Source organism: Piliocolobus tephrosceles, chromosome 1, assembly GCF_002776525.5.
Source record: "Piliocolobus tephrosceles isolate RC106 chromosome 1, ASM277652v3, whole genome shotgun sequence".
Lineage (NCBI taxonomy): Eukaryota > Metazoa > Chordata > Mammalia > Primates > Cercopithecidae > Piliocolobus > Piliocolobus tephrosceles.
The window spans coordinates 114589472-114595471 of NC_045434.1; positions in this window are offsets into that span (position 1 = coordinate 114589472).

Consider the following 6000-nt stretch of genomic DNA (forward strand, 5'->3'; position numbering starts at 1 on the left):
TTCAAATATCATTTCAGTTCACGACTTGAACTCACATTCTTTTGCCATAGATTAATAATGTATAAAAGAAAAAGGGAAAACTCCTTGCAACATATTTGACACTTTGCCAGAGGTTTCTGATTAATTTCTTACTACACTGTGCTAAAACTTAGGGGAGGAAAGATGCTTATCCTAAGTGATTAAAATAAGTCGGAGGGAGGAAGGAGGTGACAGCCCCAGGTTTGGAGCCACACCTCACTTTAACTATCTTTCACTGCTGGGTTATAAGTAGGATGCAAGAACTTTTTTTTGTCCCCTCCACCATTTTTTTTCACTTCTTAAACATTTTTTGTAGATATGGGTGGAGGAGGGAGGGGTGTCTCTCTGTGTTATTCAGGCTGGTCTTAAGCTCCTGCCTCAAGTGATTCTCCTACCTCGGCCTCCCACAGTACTGGGATTACAGGTGTTAGCCACAGTACCTAGCTGATGTAAGGACTTTCAATTGCCTTAAAATATTCTAGAATAGCCATTAGGGAAATATGTGTAGATTTTGGGCCTTTTATAGCAGACATATGCCTTTGGTGACTGACTGCCCTGATGTGATCTCCAACTCATCTACTTAAGATCTATGTGATCTCAACAAGTGACTTCATTCCCTCTGAACTTGTTTTCGATGTGTAGAATGGGGATACTATATGACTCTTACAATTACCAGGAGGTTAAATTAAATGGCCCGTGCCCACAAGAATGTTATTTAACATAAATATGCCAGGCAAATCAATTAGAGAATACATTCTACAACTTTTGTCATTTTGGATTGTGTAACAACATATAGAGCAAATAAGATAATGTATAAACCTTATTTAGTAATGTGAACATAGTTATTGCATTTATGTATAAATTATATCAAAATAAAAATTGTAATGCATAATCATTTTCTTTTTTTAATAAGCATATATAATAATTTTTAAAAAATAAATGACAGTTTCATATATTGGGAAATTTTTGCAGCTCTTTGCAATTTATTGGTTGTACTGCTTCCAGAGAAACAAAGGAAGGTTAGTGCCACAGCTGTTTTGCAAGGACCCATCAGGGTCATCACCTTCTCTAGCCCTGCCTTGCCTTATCACATTCCTCTTTCAGTATGCACTTCTGGACTATGTCCTGCTCAGTAGCAAATTAGCATGTCTTATAAAATTTGTGAAATTTTTGCAACGTGAAATAGCTTCTGACAGAGTAATTTTCAAATTGCCCCATTAAGATCCACATCGTGGATAGTAGATTGCACCTCTATAGTAGTTATCCCATTACCTGGTCTTTCTTTCTTTCTTTCCTAGTAATAGAATTTTAACTGAGGACATGTCCCAACCTTGCTTAAATAAAAACTTCCAGGAAATCTCTTTAAAGGATAGGAGTCTTACTTTCCTTTTTTCTCCTTCCCTTTGAAATGTTGATGGGAAAGTGGGAGCTAGAACAACTGTCTTGAACCATGACATGGAAACCATACTTTGAGGGCTGCAGAACAAATGAGAAAGAATCCTGTCTTCATGATGTAACAGACCACCATATTAGCCCTGGACTATTCTGCCTGGATGGTTACGTGAGATTTTTTGGGTCATGTTAAAGTGGCCAAACTGCACCTTAGTGGGTATAGTCTCTATGACTTAAGCACAGAATCCAGATAAATCACAGCCAAGCAGAGCAATCACTACTTACCAGAACTATAACAAATCACTTCTTAAGTATTATAGTGAAATTATTTTTAAATAATAATTCTCTCATTTGGACCTTCTAACATATGCGGTAACTTAATTTGCTTTTTTCCTTCCAAGTCCTTTAAAATTAAAAAAAAAAAAAAAGTTTTCTATACTGAGTTCCTCATTCTTAAAAAAGTTACTTTTTAGCCTTATATGATAAAGACATAAAGGAAAACTAACACTGTATCTTTTCACAGTGAACGTATTCTAGACTCTCTGACCAGTGAAAATTGATTAGAAAACATATTTTCCTATGAAAGATAATACTGAAATACTTCCTACTATATAGTCTTGCTCTTTGACTTGCTATTATGTCCTTCCCTAGTTAAGTTTGTCTTCTGGGTAGTACTCTACCCATGTGATGGGTTGTAAAATACAGTTTGTATAGCATGTCTTTAACCACAGTGGCCCCTACCAATGATTTATAATCACATTATTACTGTCTCAACCACTCATACAGCTTCATTTGAACACCCTTAGCCAGTGTGTATTAAAGCCAACAATTCCAGGAGGCTGGGAGTGTAGTGAAACTAGTGCGGGCTTTGAATTCAGATGTGTCCGGATTTAAATCCTGGCATTGACACTTATTGCCCTTGGGTTATATCCTTGACTCCTCTCAGCTTATATCTGTAAGTGAGGGTAATAATATCTGTTTCACAGCCTAGTTGAAAAGAGTGCTTCATTCCTTGTAGGTGCTCAATAAATGTGAACCCCATGGCCCCTACAAGAGTGTTCTGACATAATGTCCACAGGTGAGCATGAAAAATGTGACCCCTGTTTCTGGGGACTTATTCAGTGTATTTACCTATTGTTGATATTGAAGGACATTACTGGCCTTTCTCACAGAAGGTGGAGCATCCACCACCTTTTTAATTTTAATGAAATCCATGAGGAATGGAAAAGGAGCAACTGGGCACTCTCAGATGTGCTATAGTCTAAGCAATTAACGTATTAGCTCCTCCCCATCTTCTTCACCTCATCTTGTTGTCTTTTGGAGAGTCTGGAACAAATTTCCCTGGCTGCTTGGGCTTCTGTGACAAGGTTGTCTTTGAGAAGATCAACCACCACTCAGCCCACTTTGACGTCGTGTGAGTGGGAGTCAGGAGACCTGTAGTATCCATTTCCATCCTGCTACTGAATGGGGGTGGGAACCTAGGTAAGGAAAGACAGGCAAAGAATACGTTTTGAGTGCTTACTATGTCCCTTGTCATGTGTTAGACAGTTGGTATCATTATTTAAATTTATCTTCCCAAGAGGGCTGTGGTGTAAGCATTCTCACACTCTTTTCAGGTGAAGAAACCAAGGTTTCCTTGCACTAAGTAACCTGCTCTGAAATTATTACATCATAAATTGAACCCAGCACTGACTGACTTCAAAGCCCTGTCCCTTTTGCCATGTATAATAGAATGCTGCCTCTTTGACCTTATTTAACCTATGTTTCCTCTGCAAAATGCTATGGGATGGATGTTCTGTAAGGCCCTTTATACTCTCACATCCTATAATTCCATCCTCTTTATTCTAAATGCAGGAATATTGCTTTTTAAAGACTTAATAAGTCTTACTCCAATAAATGTTCACACTATGTTTGACTCACTATAGTAGATACTTTTATATGTAAAATATATAAAAAGAGTGAATATATATAATTGGCCATAGGGAGCAAGGAATTAGGTACCTGTTTTCTGTAGGCATCGTTGTTTGTTTTTTTTTTTTTTTTTTTCCAGAAAACTCCTGTTTAAAATCTAAATTCTTTTATTTCTTTATTTTTAAAAATTCTGATTATACAACAGAACACAAATGAAACAATTCACAATCCAGGTGTGTGGAAAGAAGAAAGGGATTCAACAAATACAACTGAGCCCAACAGAAGACACAGTTAAAGACATGTTACAGCTGAAGGAGCCAGGAGTACAAAAGATCATTAATTTAATTCCATTTTAATATTCCTGGGTTAGCTAAACAGTCAACACAGCAATATCTAACACCTAGCTTCCTTCATTTGTCACACACATTTTAAGTTCAAAGATGTGAGTCTCGTACTGATTTTAAAAAATAATTAATTATTATTTACCTTTTTTGGTACCATAATGCTTTAATTGTTTTTCTCTCTTGAATAGCCATGCCAGTTCTGGAGAGATTTGGCAGGTCTGTGCTGAAGCTCAACTGTAATACCTTTCAAGTTGCAAATTCAATTTTATATTTATGGATACATCTGCCTTAGTCATAATTGGTAAGTCTCCATCTCGGTCACCAAGAAATGTTGCATTTGGTTGGGGTTTATTATTTCTATTCATCACTCTTTGTATATGTATTTGAAGAGAAGGAGTAGCCTCCTTTCTTTTTATTGTCAGTAAGTTTGTGCTTTTGTGAAACACATTAGAATTTATATTTTGCTTTAGTTTATAATATAGTGCTGTTGGAAGCTACTGAAAATTAAAGGTATTTAAAAGAGATGCAGAGAACATATTTTCAACTACTTAGTAAGCTGTAGGTGCAAATTCATGATGGAATGGACATTTAAGTAAAGTGACAGAGGTGCAGAGGTTACAGCGTCTGAGGCAGATGTTCTGTGAAAATGTAACCTGGTCCATTTCACGGCCATTTCTTTTAACAGTGCTATTTATGATATACTCTAGCTGACTCACTTTATGGACCACATTTTGCAAATGTAAAATTCACCATTTTGATTCCAGGTTTTATTACCACCTGAGCCTCCATGGCACAATGCATGATTTTTATGCACATGAGGCTTCCACTGGTGTCATGCACATTGTGAACTTCTGGCAAGGACAAATGACTCAACTCTCCCATGGAGCTGGAATTGCAGGGCCCCTTACATCTCTTCCAAATTTTGCAATTAATCAGCCCCACACATATGTTTTGGGTGTGTACTTTGTGTAAGGGCACAAATACTACAGCATGACTTCTGGGGTAACTTGATTCATTGGCAGCCTACTTCAGTTCTCCCTAGTTTACACCCAAGCTTTGACCTAATTAAACACTTATTAATACTTGGTGCTTAAAAAAGGAGAAAGTTCATTTAAACAGTGTGGAAACAAAAAGGAAAGGATAGAAAAGGCACTGATGCCTTCTCTCCCTAATCTGTCATTTCTGCTTCTAACATGGAAGGTTCTCTGGTCCAAGGCATTCAGACATATTCAGATGGATACAAAGAGAAAGCCATGTGATGTCAACAATCTTTTTCAGATCTGACAGTGGTGCTGGGCTATCAAATTCATTTGCTTTGCTTATTGTTTTTATGGTAGAGTCAAATGAGGCTCAGTTGAGTCTCAAAGTATGGTCTGAGTCAGTTAAATGTGTTCCACAGCAGCCCTAAACCTGGCTAGAGCTCTCTTCTAAGCTTCATGAGTTCTGTTGACATTTAGGCTAACCCCTTGATAAGAATATTGCCAAGTAGTAAGCTAACATTTTTGGGATCCATTTTTCTTCTCATTGGATGACCAAGTATATAACAGTGAGGCAAGGATGGAGGACTTCACTACAAGGATAAATCCCAATCAGGGTGGGGTGGGGGTGGGGCTGCTGCAGACCACATCTTGTTTGTTCAGATAAGAGCATTGAGACTCAGCTTCATTCTTCTTGGCATCCTCTGTCAAAATCACCACAGCAACCAGCAAGGAGGAACACATAACAATCATTTGCAGAGGAAAATTCCTACCACGTAAGCTGATGCCTCATTGCCCTTCCTCTTTAAAACGATGGTCAAAAAGTTGAAGACTGGAATTTGAAACTATCCTGTTAGAAGAGTGACTGACACCCAGTCTCTATTCAATGGATAGCATTATAACTTGGCTATCATAGTACTTTAAAATATGCAATTTTTAAAAAAATTTAACAGCCACAACAATTGGCAACACTTTGTTTAATTCTCATGGCAGCCCACACAGAAAGAAGCTTTAAGGGTGAGACATCTTGGGTTTAAATATTGGCATCATCACTTTCTAGCTATATGGCCTTGCTGCTTCCTTGTGCCTATATTCCCTTTAATCTTTATAGCTACTGTGTATGGCAACTACAACGTCTCCACCTTACAAATGTGGCAATGGTCAGAAATGTTGGAAAATTGCCTGGCTTTGAGCTCAACTTTCTCAAAGAAATTCTCATGTACTTTCTCCTGCTCTTCATTTCCACTACAGCCACAGTCAGTCCAAAATACTGTTTTTCATCAGCCCACTTCATTAGTCATAGATTGTTCTCTCTTGCATTAACAGGTTCTCAAACAACTAACCTCCCACCAATCCAT